General features: G+C 42.1%; 3 long non-coding RNA genes across 5 annotated transcripts in view; 1 reads left to right on the plus strand and 2 right to left on the minus strand.

The window, feature by feature from the left end:
- The window catches only part of LOC118552313 (uncharacterized), a 136,430-nt gene that overhangs the window by 120,563 nt on the left and 1,328 nt on the right, over positions 1–14,539 (plus strand). The gene's annotated exons all lie outside the window — the stretch shown is intronic.
- The window catches only part of LOC144382396 (uncharacterized), a 124,016-nt gene that overhangs the window by 21,170 nt on the left and 88,307 nt on the right, over positions 1–14,539 (minus strand). The window lies entirely within an intron of this gene.
- On the minus strand, positions 5,321–8,020 carry LOC144382397 (uncharacterized). Its single transcript, XR_013449270.1, has 2 exons — positions 7,905–8,020; positions 5,321–7,519 (listed from the first exon to the last, which is right to left on the minus strand). It is a non-coding gene; the product is annotated as an uncharacterized LOC144382397 (long non-coding RNA).

Raw genomic sequence — 14,539 nt, forward strand, 5'->3', positions numbered from 1 at the left:
TGTATTTATGGCTACAAATTGATAACAGGAAACATCTTAGGAAGGAGACTGGCAGATTGTAGGATGGATCATCAGCAGAGGCTTTCCAGAGAAAATCGGCCTCAATCTGTTCTCTGAAGAGCAGGGAATAGAGTGAAGATGAGAAAACATGCTGTCGGTGATTACAGTCATTGTTACAGAACATCTGTCCGACAGAAAGTGTCTTATTGCTTCGGCCAAGTCACTCTCCTCTGCCTACTCAGTTACTCACCCCATGTAACAAAACACTCAGGGCATAGAAATGGGCATGTAAATGTGTTTGTTTTCCTTTGTAATGTAATAAATCTGATTGCTTGTTGACCATGACCCAGGCACCATCCTGGGTCTCAGGGATTATAAATATGGTTGTAACTTGGTCTTTGTTTTCCTAAAGGCTCCCAATCTGGTAGGGAAGACAGACAAGTAGGTAGTGCAGTAAGGCCAATGCTGTAAGCATTGTAGCATTGGAGTACAAAGAAGCAGATCTTAAATCTACATTTGGGCACAAAAAAGGCTCCTCAAGAAAAATGTATGAAAGGATGAAGATGAAGACATCCAAAAAGAGGCCAAACTGATCCCACTAGGCAAGCCAAGGGCAGGTGCCCCTCCAAAACAGGGGCAGCCTTAGCCCACCCCGCTACTCTGCCACATGAAAGGGAAGAGAAGAGCATTTGTCCTAAAGACACTGCCCCACAGAGAAGAAGGATCAAAGCCACTGTGTTTCTTCCACCAAGGCCCCCACTCCCTACCACCATGGCCCAACTGGACATTCCTGGTGGTCTCACAGGTGACAGACCTGTCCCAGAGCCCCTCCCCTGAAACTGAACCAGAGGAAGCAATGAGATCCTTCTGAGACTTAGAGGATGGGGCTTGAGTATATGATGTTTGGAGAAGTGACTATATTTTACCCCACTCATGGCTTTGGAAATAATGGGGTAGAGGTGCAAGGTAGGGCCCCTTCTCAGTAGCCCCATTACTGTCCCCGCCTCCCATTTCCTGTCCAATTCCTGCTCTGAGTCCATGACCCAGTCTAGAGAACCCTTATCTCTACTACTATTCTTTTAAATCTCTCTATCTTAGACAAAGATCAAGACTTTCCAAACTTAACCAAGAATTTAATATCTTTGTTCTCTGGCTCCACTTCCCTTTCCCCTACCTCTAGCTGGCCAAATTAGGAATTGGGAAGTAGCAGGTTTGGAGGCAGGGGAGGTGTAGGGAGAAATAAAAGGAGAATATGTTTTTTGAAGATCGATTAATATCTCATCCGTTTTGAACACATGGCTTTGGTTGTCGATCAGATAAGGTAGTTGTTGCTATCCAGAATTGCAACTGAAAACTTTTAACAACATGGTTGAAAATTGAAAATTGAACAGTTAGATCCATGCCTGAGATACATCATGGGTTAAACAAGTTTTCTATGGGGTGACCTAAAGCCTAAACACCAATTGCAATCAGAGAAGGGGAAAAAAAAAAAAGAGTTCCAAAACCCAAACTTTATTTATATGTATTGTAGAGATGATTTTGTTAATATGCAGTTTGATATGTTTAATCTTGTGAATTTACAAATGCACATGCTAATGATTTGTATATCCATGGTATCAAGAGTTTCTTGTTTCTGTCATATTATAGATATGTTTATATTATCAGGACTATATGATTTCTTTGCTTTCTCCTCAAATTTTCCAAATCTAAACTAATTCAACCTAATTTTCCATCCTGAGAGTCTCCTGCAGGTTTTTTAATGATAAGCCAGGAGCCTTTTTTGTGTGCTTTTCCTCAGTGATCCTGTGTAGTGGCCACACGCACAGGCATAAATATCCCTGGTGGTCTCCCACTTTGGGAGCAGATCTCTAATAGGCAAACCCAGTATTTACAGTAGCTGCTGCCTCAGAGCCACCAAAGCAACTTATAAGTGACTGAGTTACTGGTTCCAACTATCGCTCAAGCTCTAAATGGTATGTTAGAGTGCTCCAGGGTTCAGAGCTCTGCCGTCTTTCTTATCGATTTATCTATCTACCTAGGTGAGCTCATTTAGCCCCAGGGCTTTTAAGATCCCAAACTTATAACTCCAGCCCTAACCTCTCCTGTGAACACATCACACTCATATCTAGCTGTCTACTTGCAGTCCTTGCTTGGAAGTATCTCAGACTTCAAATACACAAAATAGAACTCCAAATTCTCTGCCACCACATGCAAACATGCACACACACACACACACACACACACACACACAACATGCCTTCTGCACTATTCCTCAGCTCAATAAAAGGCAACTCCATTCATCCAATTCTTGCAATTGCTCAAGCCGAAAACCTTGGAGTCACCATTGACTCTTCTCTTTCTCTCATATCCAGTCCATATCCAGGATCAAATGATATTTTGCCCTTAACTCCACCTTTGCCCTGAGCCACCATCTAAGCCACCATCATCTCTCACCTGGATTATTAAAAGAGCTGTCTAACTGGCCTCCTTGCCTCCACCATTCCTTTCCCACAGTGTATTCTCCACAGACCAGTCAGAGTGAGTTTCTTAAAATGTTAAGCCTGATCAGGCCAGTTCTTTGTTCATAATACTCCCATGCCTTCCTCCCTGGCAGAGGAAAACCCAAAGTCCTTCACTGTGACTTACAAGACCATGCATGATCAGCCCTTCCTGAACCTTGTAGCTCTGACCTTATCTCTTACCTCATCTCCCTAGACCCCTCTACTCTCGCGTAGTTTCAACTATACTGGCACACCTCGCATGTGCTAAGTAGCTTCCCCATGATGGGTGCGCTCACTGTTCTCTACTGCCTGGAATGTTCTTCTCTGAGATAACCTTTACTTCAAGTTTCTGCTCAGATCTCACCTTATCACAGATGTCCCTGACCATCCTACACAGAGAAGCAAATCCTCTGCCCAACCTTTCTCTATTTCTCTCACCCAACTTTATTTTTCTACATAGCATTTACTGCCTCGTTGGAGACAGGGAGGCCAGTTAGACAGCTACTGTAATAATCTCTGACATATTATACATTTTTGTATCTGTCAAATGTTTCTCCACACTACTCCATATACTCCATGGAAACAGGAACTTGGGGTGTTTTATACTCTACCCTACCCACAGCAACTAGAACAGAAATTGGCACAGGGTTGGTGCTTTTTCAATACTTGTTGAATAAATAAGTGAAAAAAAGTTTTAGAGACCTCAGGACACCATGTTCCCTGACAGCTGGCCGCACGGTTTCTGGCTATAGCTGGGAGATGTGCCACCGGAATTGCCCCACTTCGGCCCAAACAGCTAATGATAACCTGGGTATAGTGGTCAGTATTGGAAATACATCTGGAAACATTATCCTGCCCTGGTCCCCAACCCTGGAGGGCCTGCACCTGCCATATTGCCTGCAACTTTAGCTGTTAGAGCTCCAGAAATGTCCAAATAAAAGCAAGTACAAAGATCCAGGAAATGGAGAAGACTGCCAGAATAAGGTGGACATCTCAGTCTGGAGTGACAAAAGGTGAGGAAATATGATCAACATTTTAAAAATCATAATGTTGTGGGTGCTGGGTGGCACAGTCAGTTGAGCATCTGACTCTTGATTTCGGCTCAGGTCTGATCTCAAGGTCATGGGATCCCGACCCGTGTCAGGCTCCACACTCAGTGCGGAGTCTGCTTGAGTTTCTCTCTCCCTCTTCCTCTGCCCCTCCCCACCCCCCACGCTCTCACTCTCTCTATCTCTCTCTAAGATAAATAAATCTTGAAAGAAAATCATCATGTTGTAATGAAGCCCAAGGTGAACTTGTATACAAAATCAAAGATACAAAAGAAACAAAGGAGGGAAACTCCTTAAAACTTGGAAGATAGTATGATGTGATAGAAATTTCATGTGGGCAATGAGATAGGGACACTTGAGTTTAAACTTAAGGTCTAGCTGCATGACCTTGGACATGAACTACTATGAACTAGAATTTGTATGTACAATTCAGATAACGGTACCTGTGCCATAGGTACCATTATGAAGAGAATGCACATACAGAACACACAGCAAATGCTTATTCCCTTCCTGTGATGAGGAAAATATTAGGATAAATGAAAGGAAGTCCTAAAGCAGAAGGCAAGCTTAGGTAAGTTTTGCTATAGGATGAGAAGAATCAGGTAAATGAATAGAGGTAGGAAATATACATTATCTTATATTCATTCTGCATTTTAGTCAAACTATTTTCACTGACTTAATCTCCTTTGACCTCATGAGCTATCTTATGAAGTAAGATATGTAGATATCATTAAACCCATTTTACAGATGAGGAAACTGAGAATGGAATTTTTTTTAAGTCTTTTTAACACAGGTTCAGTGATCCTCCCACCACTCCATAGGGCCTCTTTATAGAATTTAAATCACCTCTCAGAAAAGCTTAGTCACTTAGGAGAGACTCACTATGGGTGATTAATGAAAACAAAGGTATCTGAGGATTTAGTTTGTAAGTGGAGTCAAGAACTACCAAATGGGGGCGCCTGGGTGGCTCAGATGGTTAAGCGTCTGCCTTCGGCTCAGGTCATGATCCCAGGGTCCTGGGATCCAGCCCTACATTGGGCTTCTGGCTCAGCGGGGAGCCTGCTTCTCCTTCTGCCTCTCCCTGCTCAGGCTCTCTTTCTCTCTCTCTCTCTATCTCTGTGTCTCAAATGAATAAATAAAATCTTTAAAAAAAAAAAAAAAAGAACTACCAAATGCTTTCTCAGCACACCTCACAGGCCTGTTATGAAAACATCCTGCTGGCTGGGGCCTGGATCTAATTCTCCAGAGCAAGTTTCTCAGTCCACTGTTTGCTGTCCTTAACTGGGCAAGAGTGCAGTCCATCCGTGAGACGTGCCCATGGACGTTTTCTTCCTGCCTCTGGTTTTGGAGGGCATGTTGTTGTGCATTCCCAAGGGTGGAGGGCAGACTTGGGAGGCCTGGGTCTTCAGTCACAATAATCCCAGTTACCAGAAACAGCTAAACCAAATTTATAACATATGTTTCCACAGCCTCAAATACCCACCATTTGTCCCATGACCTTCTGTCTTTAAACAAATGCCAAACAAGGAGATTCAATTATTCAGTCAGTCTAATAAGGAATCGGTTTATGCCGAAACTCAGTGCTAGGTTTATGTAATTTTACACTGTGGGTCACACTGAAAACTTTATGCTAGCTTGTAGCTGCAGTCAAGGAAGACTCCTACCTTTCTTTACAGTTAAATTAGTTTCCAGGCAGAATTGATCCTCAAAGGAGAAAGAGCCAATCATACCACATCAGTTTTTGGAATGAAAAACAACAGAGAAGTAGCATCCATTCATCCATGCAACAAATATTTACTGTGCTCTTTTGAAGGGGCAAGCACCATACAAGGTATCGGGACTATAAAATGGACAAGAAACAGTCCTTGGTCTCAGGCTCAGGGTTTTGTGGGCAGATAGACACTGAACAGTCTGAATCATTTACAACATAATGTAATAAATATTATGATGAAAAGATTTATAAGGTGCAGTGGGAGCTTATGCTACGTCATTATTGAATGTTGCCGGGAGATAATCAGCTCAGTAATTAGGATGACCAACTCATCCCAGTTGGCAGGGGATTTTCCTGGTTTTACCACTGACTGTCCCGTGTCCTGGGCAAAGTGGGATGGTTGGCTACCCTACCTGTAATCCTAAACCCCCCCCCCAAAAAAAGTTAATTTTACTCTCCTTGAAAAAGACCAAGCTTATTCTCAGGGGCACAAGGGATCAGAATGACCTCATCAGACTGAAGACTCAGTAGGTGATGGAAAAATTGATGTCTCCCATGGCTCCGCCAGAGACAAATGAAAATCAGCCTGATGTGTTCATGGAGCTCCTGCATGGCTTCCCTGGCCCTTGACTAGAGGCATCTGTTTAACTGTATGAACAGTTGTCTGTTCATCTATAGAACTGCAATAGATAAGGTATTAGTCAGGATAAGCCAGATTCTGCTGCTAAATCTTAGTGGTTTAGAAGCCCAAAAGTTTATTTGCATTGCAATTCAGTTGGGGCTATTCTTCTCATCATCTCACTCCAGAAGCCAGGTGAAATGGGGCAGCCGCCATCTCAAACATTGTCTGTCCCCAGTTCAAAGGAAAGAGAAACATTCTTCCCGCCTCAGAAAACATTTTCTCACCATCCACTAGCCATGTCTAAACCAATGCTTTTGGTTGATTTTAGGCTTTTTTGTTGTTGTTGCAACAGCATACCCTGGCCTATTCTGACCGATGGGGATACCCACTGGTGCAGCTGGGACTCATGGAGGAAGTAAGAGTAGTGAAGAGTGTTTGGTACCCTCTTCAGGGTGCTGTGAATACCCTTGAATGCAGTCTCCTCAGGATTACTCATATAAACTATCCTGCTTAAAAACCAAAGTTAGTGCTGAGGTTAAGGGTAGGGTTAGGGTGCTGCTAAAGATCAGCATTCCTGGTTTGACCTTTATTCAAACTTGCAAGTTTCTCACAGAGAACACTTTTTCCACAGCCAGAGCCCGCAGCCGTGGTCCCACCCAGCTATTCTGACAAATAACGAGCAGCTGGTCACAGGGCCAGAGAGTACGGTTGGCACAGCAAATCCCCTCCCTGCTACTGAAAACACAACTGCGCTGCATCATTCTTATGTTTTAAAATGGGCTTTTTAAAGCCACTGGATCATTTGGAACATATTTCTCATGAGTTTGATCACATTTTAACTCTATTCCCCTCCGTTTGTGTTTCATTGCAAGTTTCCTGTTCGTGCTAAAGATAGTCATAAACAAATTCTGTGGTCTGTATCTCAAAAAGGGAAACATATGTAAAGTCCAATTATCATCGCTTTTCTCTAAGAATGGAAGGACTCTGCTTCCTAGAGGGTAACGTGCATTTGCAAATCGCCCTTTGACCGGCAGTAAATGGCACGTCTGAACCGAGTGCCTCTCCTTTTTAGAAATCATTCAGAAGAATCAGTTGAATAGCTGCAACATCTGATTATAAAGTGGGTAGCAAAAAGGGCTTTCAGCAGGAGTTTCAACGTGGCTGAACTTTTATATAACTGCAGTCATCCATGATGTTCTGATGAGCATGGGCATAACATACCACCTATGTAACTGGGACATCAAAAAGTTCTAACTTTTTAGTTAAGTGAAATGAAATGTTTCTCTTAGTCTGATGGTTGAATGGGTCCTTTAAAAAAAATTCATAAAAGTTTAATTCTGTTTAGGTGAGTCCCATTATGATCTTGCTTGGAAATGAGTTATCCTACAGCCTGAGCTTTATAGTGACAGATTTCCTCTTCTGTTCAACATAGCAATTACTTAGCTGTGTTCTTATGCGTGAAAGCACATTCTCTAGAGTTCAATTTATTTAGCTTCACTCCTGATGACACTGGGAATGAAATTTCAGCATCATCTCCTGAGGATCCATGGACAGGAAATTGTCCAATGGTGAAACTCCAGTGAGACAGCAAAAGACCAGCTTGCATCTGAAGTTGAAGATGTTGGATGGCCAGCGCCTGGAAACAAGCATAAAGGAAATGGTTCCTGGGGATAGAGGGAGAGTCTCCCAGGCAACACTCGGCACAGGAAATAATTACCTTTCTTACCAAAGTCCCTAGAGGTCTATTAGGTCCCTCCTTTGTTCACGAGCAGACTCACGGGCAGTGGGAATGCTCGAGGAGACATGTTATGGATGGTATTCTCAACATGCACTCTGGGTACAGTGTGAGAGACTGCAGAGCCACATGACCTGCATTGCACAAATCCGTGCAGCCCTGAGCAGGAACAGATAAGGAATTAATATTTCCCCACATGGGAGCCTCAGATCCCTAAGTTTCCATCAAGGGACTTAGGGGAATCAGAAACTACACACAAGATTCAAACAAAGTCTCATTCACTTACTTGTTGTTTCCTTCACTGTTTATTATGTCCAAGTTGCTCTGCTAGGTTCTGGGAATTAATCGGCAAAATGAGACAGCCCTAGTCCCTGATAGAACAAAGTTCATGTTCTCCTGGAGTTGTCCAGGAGTATACAAGTACTTTCAAAATGATGTAATTAAAATTGTGGGAAGTGTTGCAAAAGAGAAGCATCAGATGTTAGGAGAGCATATAACAGGGAACATTACCCGGTCTGAAGTTCAGGGAAGGCTGCTGCTCGGGACATGTTGTAAAAATTTAGAGCCCCAAAAGGATGAGTTTTAGGTAACTAGTCAAAGAGGTGGAGCAAGAACATTATAGACAGAAGGGGAAATGCAAAGGCCTTCAGGTGGAGAGGGGGATGGCATTCTCAAGGGACCGAGAGAAAGCCAGGTGGCTGGAGCACAGATGCCAAGCAGATGGGGAGAGAGCAAGGCTCTGAAGGCAGCCAAGGGCTTGGGGTCTGAGCTGGCAGATGGGACATGGTTGACTGTTAAATTTTACAAGTAACGTAGGTTGTATTGCTTGTAAACACATAATAAACAAATCACATAATACAAAATGATACGAAAAACTCCTTGAAAGTTTCCTCTTACTATCTACCCTCTGCCCCAACTCATAGTGGTTAAGAGTAGCCACTATGAACAGTTTTGTGTGTGGATTTCCAAATCTATTGCTGTAAGTATTTTAAAGAGAGGGTTGCTTTGCATTGTGCTTACATAAACTAAATTATACTATGCATATTATTGTGCAGTTTTTCATTTAGTAATATGACTTAGCCATCTTTCCGTACTTTCTATATTTAGATCTACCTCATTCTCTTATTTCACTATTCTTCTGTTAGCGGACCTTTTTTTCAAGATTCCAAGTAGTATTGCAGAAGACTTCCAGGAATATGGAATTCTAAGCCAGCACCAAAGCCTCCATCTCCCACTCTAAACAATAGAAATTCTCAACCAACTATGATCAAAATAATGTTTTAAATACATAGCTCAGCTCAAAATAGGGAGAGGAAAACCCACGGGTGCCACAAACATGGAGGGGAAGCAAAGCCAAAATGGGGCTGTCAGTCTCGGTTAGAGGCCCAGGTGTCTAAGGCCTGTGGTTCCCATGCAGGCAGGAGGAGGGGATGAGAGCTCAGTCATGCAGTGGGGCGTGAGTAAGAACTGAGCGTCTGCAAGCAACTGGGATTGTCACATGGCCATCAAAAAAAGGATCAGAAACACATTGTCTACCAACCCAGAGGAGTCATGAATAAGCCTGCCATAACCCAGAACCACTCTGGGAAGGAAAAATACCACCTTGTGAAGTTGAAACTTCAAAAGCCTGCACCACATGTAGGTTTGTAGGAACCCTAAGGTTAGATATTAGTATAAATATCTCCACACAGAAAACTAGACAACATTACTGAAAGAATCTAAAAAAGATCTAAATAAACAGAGGAGTGTATCATGGTCAAGGACTGGAAAACTCAATATTGAAAAGATATTAGTTTTCCTCAAAATGATCTGTAGACTCTGTACAATTCCAGTTCAAAATCCCAGTGGCTTTTTTTTTAAGTGGAAATTAAAAAGCTGATTCTAAATTTATATGGAAAAGAAAAAGGCCGGAAATAGCCAAAACACTGTTGAAGAAGAACAAGATGGGAAGACTTACTCTACCAGGTATCAAGACTTAACATTAAGACAGTACAATATTGGCATTATTTCCAGATGGATTATAGATCTAAGTGTGAAAGATAAACAGTAAAACCTCTAGGATTTAACACAAAAAGAGTATCTTTGTGAATTTGAGGAAGGAAAGAAGGAAGAAAAGAGCAAAAGAAAGAAGGAAGGAAAAAAGGGAGGGAGGACAAGAGAGAGAGAGAAGGAGAGACAAATATATGAGGTCATATGCAGCAAAAGCAAAGGCAAAACCAAAAGCAAAACATTTCTGCTAGGAGACATCCACAGCTCAGAAGGCACTTGACTCCAAAAGCAGAAAGTGAAAAAACAATACCCTGTAAAGCTCTTAGTAAAATTACAAATCACAATTGGAACTGCATTAAATGCATAGATTATCTTAAAGATAATTGGCATCTTTAGGATAATAGGTAATTTATTAAGTACTTACTATGTGCCTGGCACTGGGCTGAGTGTCTAAACAGATCGTTTTATTTAATCAGCTCATTTTATTCAACTCTCATCCTTGACACAGGAGTTAATGAATATTATTACTCTCATTTTACAAAGAAGAAAGTCACGCCTTGGGGGCACTTGGGTGATGTGATCGGTTGAGGCGTCTGACTCTTGGTTTCGCCTTGGCTCGTCATCTCCAGGTCACGGGATCAGCCCCACCTCAGGCTCTGCACTCAGCTGGGATTCTGCTTGAGATTCTCTCTCCCCCTGCCCCTCCCGCTCATGCTCTCGCTCTCTCTCAAATAAATAAATAAATCTTGAAAGAAAGAAAGAAAGAAAGAAAGAAAGAAAGAAAGAAAGAAAGGAAGGAAGGAAGGAAGGATGGAAGGAAGGAAGAAAGGGAGAAAGGGAGAAAGGAAGAAAGAAAGAAAAAGAAAAAGAAAGAAAGTCCACGCCTTAGAGGAGTGAAGCAACTGTTCTGAGATGACCCAGGAAAGAACTGGACTCGAGTGGTCAGACCTCAGGCTCCTCACCACAAGACACTGTGCAGAAACATGGACTGTGCTGCAGATTCAGGTGTTATTCTTCTATCCTTCAGTAATAGTCCAGAAAGGTCCTTTTTAAAAGTATGAATTCACATATTTTATTGTTTGTTTCTAGGTGTTTTATAGTTTGTTTTTAATTCTAGTTAGTTGACATACAGTTCAATATTCGTTTCAGGAGTAGAGTTCAGTGGTTCATCATTTACCTACAACACCCAGTGCTCATCACAAGTGCCCTCCTTAATACCCATCACCCATCTAGCCCATCCCCCCTTCCCTCCATCAACTCTCAGTTTGCTCTCTATCGTTTAGAGTCTCTCATGATTTGTTTCCCTCTCTCTCTTTTCCCCCTCCCATATGTTCATCTGTTTTGTTTCTTAAATTCCACACATGAGTGAAATCATGACTTATTTCCCTTAGCGTAATACACTCTAGCTCCATCCATGTTGTTGCAAATGGCAAGATTTCATTCTTTTTGATGGTTGAGTAATATTCCATTGTGTGTGTGTGTTTGTGTGTGTGTGTGTGTGTGTACCACATCTTCTTTATCCATTCATCAGTCAGTAGACATTTGTGCTCGCTCCATAATTTGGCTATTGTTGATAATGCTGCTATAAACATTGGGGTGCATGTGCCCCTTCAAATCAGCATTTTTGTATCCTTTGGGTAAATACCTAGTAGTGCAATTGCTGGGTCATAGGATAGTTCTGTTTTTAACTTTTTGAAGAACTTCCCTACTGTTTTCCAGAGTAGCTGCAGCAGTTTGCATTCCCACCAAAAGTGTTTTATAGTTTTTGACGCTACTGTGAATGAGAGCCTTCTTTCTGTTACATTTTCTAAATGGTTACTGTTGGTGATTGGGAGATAAACTGATTTTTTTTTAAATCTTGTATCTGACTACTAAGTGGTCTTACTAGTTTTTCAGTTGATTCTCTTGGATATTCCAGGCTGTCAAAATGAGGTATGTAAATAATGACAGCTTCCTCTCTTTCTTTCTCCTGACTACCTATTTGCCACTTTTTGTGCATTTTTATGGCATAGGGAAAAGTTCATAATGTAATCCTGTGGTGGAGGGGAGTCCTTAATGCATTCCAGGCACCAGGAACTCTGTGTTTTGAGCACAAGGTTATGAAACAGGTTGACCCATTCCAGAAATTAAGAGGAGTTTGGCATGGCTATAAGGTGGGGTGCAATTGAGGACAGCCAAAGACAATAACTTGAAAGGGAAGACAGAGGATCTTGTAGGATGACAAACCATGAAAAGACCTTCAGCAAGGACATGCGTGGCATGAAAAGCCTTACGTTTTAGAAAAACCACCAAGTCCACAGTGTGGAGGACTGATTGAGGAAGCGAATACTGAAAAAGGGAAACAGGCAAGGAGACTATGACAATAATGCATGCAAGGGAGGGACCACTTGTGGGGTAATAGGAAAAGGGAGTGAATCTGCGAGAATTGAGTCCCTACTCAGTCTCCTGCTAGTCCTGATCTTTTCTTGTTTTTTTAAGATTAATTTATTTATTATAGAGAGAGCGCATGCCTAAGTGGAGGGGAGGGGCAGACGGAGAAAGAGAATCTCAAGCAGGCTCCCCGCTGAGCACGGAGCCCAACAAGGGGCTAAATCCCACAACCCCCGAGAACATGACCTGAGCCACAACCAAGAGTCAGAGGCTTAACCAACTGAGCCACCGGGTGCCCCAGCCTTCTAATTGTGATCTTGAAACAGTTACTCCATCTACCCAAGATTCAATTCTTCTAATCTGTAAAATTGGGATAATAGCTCCGGCCTGGCATGGTTGGGAAGGCTAAGCAAGATAATGTGCGTGACGTACACTAAAAAATGGTAGCTCTTTATTGCGGGGCTACATAAGGACAGTGAGAATGAAGCTGAGGTCACAGATTCAGAAAATGGTACCCATCAAAGTGCCATGCTAGAGCTGTCACTTCCTCTTCTGAGTTTTCAGGGAAGATAAACTGTGATGTCTAAGTTATGGAGGAAGGTAAAGCTGGGTGGGACACCCTTTCTGCCATACCCCAAGTTCCACCTCTCTTGTGCTCTTTGCTTTCTCTTCCCCCTGCCCACGCCCCACCTTTGAGATTGCTGTGGCGATTAGATTTGCATCGTGACACAGCTGGACTACATGGCTCAAAAATTAGGGTGCCAACTCAACAACAACAACAACAACAAAACAACCCATTTAAAACATGGGCAAAGGACTTGAATAGACATTTCTCATTTCTCCAAAGGAGATATGCAGATAGCCTACAAGCACATGAAAAGATGCTGATCGTTAGGGAAATGTAAATCAAACCACAATGAGGTACCACTTTGTATCCATTAGGATGGCTATAATTTAAACAAAAAAGGGAAAATAACAAATGTTGGCAAAGATGTGGAGAAATTGGAACTGTTTTCATTGCTGGTGGGTATGTAAAATCGTTTAGCCAGTGTAAAAAATAGTTTGGTAGTTCCTTAAAAAATTAAACATAGAATTACCATATGACCCAGTAATTCTACTCCTAGGTATATACTCAAGGATTGAAAACAGGTGTTCAAACAAGCACAGGTACACACATGATGTGGTCTGAATGTCTGACTGTTTGTGTCTCCCCAAAATCACATGTTGGAATCCTAATGCCCAACGTTATGATGTTAAAAGGTGGGGCCTTTGGAAAGTGGTTAAGTTATCAGGGTGGGGCCCTCATGAATGGGATTAGTGTTATAAAGATCCACAGAGTTCCCTAGCCCCTTACACCATGTGAGGATACAAGAAGTCTTTGAGCCAAAAAGGGCTTTCACCCAACCATGCTGACACCCTGATCCCAGACTTCCAGCCTCCACAACTGAAAGCAATAAATTTCTGTATTTATAAGCCACCCAGTCTGTATTTTGTTTAGCAGTTCAAATGGACTATGACAACACAGATTCATAGAAGCCCTATTTACAAGAGCTAAAATGTTGAAATAGCCCAATGTCTATTAATGAATAATGATAAACAAAATGTGGTATATGCATATAATAGAATATTACTCAGCCATAAAAAGAAATGAAGTGCTGATATATACTACAACATTGAAAATGTTATGCTATGTGAAAGAAGCCAGACACAAAAGATTATATATCATATGATTCATTTTTAATAAATAACCAGAACGGGTAAATCCACAGTAGAGACCGAGCAAAGATTAGTAGTTATCAGAGACAGGGAGGAGGGAGAATGAGAGAAAATTACTTAATAGGTATGGGGTTCCCTTTTGGGGTGATAAAAATGTTATGGAACTGAATAGAGGTGATGGTTGCACAACATGGTGAATACAGCCACTGAAATGTTCACTTTGAAATGGCTAATTTCGTGTTAATTTCACCTCAGTAACATAAATAAATGAAATACATATTTTCTAATTATTACGAAAGCCTCTTCACAGAAAGTGAATGTGATTGGCTGCTAGAGTTCATAGACCGTTGCCTCAAGTCAGTGAACAAAAGGTGGTTTGCATTAAATCTCGATGGTACCCGTTCCAGAGTGTTAATGCCCAGGCGTTCTCTCCTGTTTCACAACACGAGTAGCCCCAGGGAGAGCAGTGCTATGTGATAATGTGTGATAATGTAGTGTAATGTAGTGTAATGCAGTGATAATGACCCATGTCATTACCCTTAACTAACTGCACTGGGGCCCTAGTTTTGTCTCTCCAATGTCTTGTCTTCCCACAGTCCCCCGGAACAATCCCAGCCTTGGGCTAGTTCCAGGGGCCTTTTGGAGGCAGTTTTTCTCCCTTTGAGTTGCTGAATTTTCTTTGACTGTGATGTCTTTAAAAGTCCTCACATGGGGCACCTGGGTGACTCAGTTGGTTAAGCGTCTGCCTTCGGCTCAGGTCATGATTTCAGGGTCCTGGGACCAAGCCCTACATCGGGCTCCCTGCTCAGCAGGGGGTCTGCTTCTCCCTCTTACTCTCCCTCTGTG

Source organism: Halichoerus grypus, chromosome 6 (assembly GCF_964656455.1).
Source record: "Halichoerus grypus chromosome 6, mHalGry1.hap1.1, whole genome shotgun sequence".
Taxonomy (NCBI): domain Eukaryota; kingdom Metazoa; phylum Chordata; class Mammalia; order Carnivora; family Phocidae; genus Halichoerus; species Halichoerus grypus.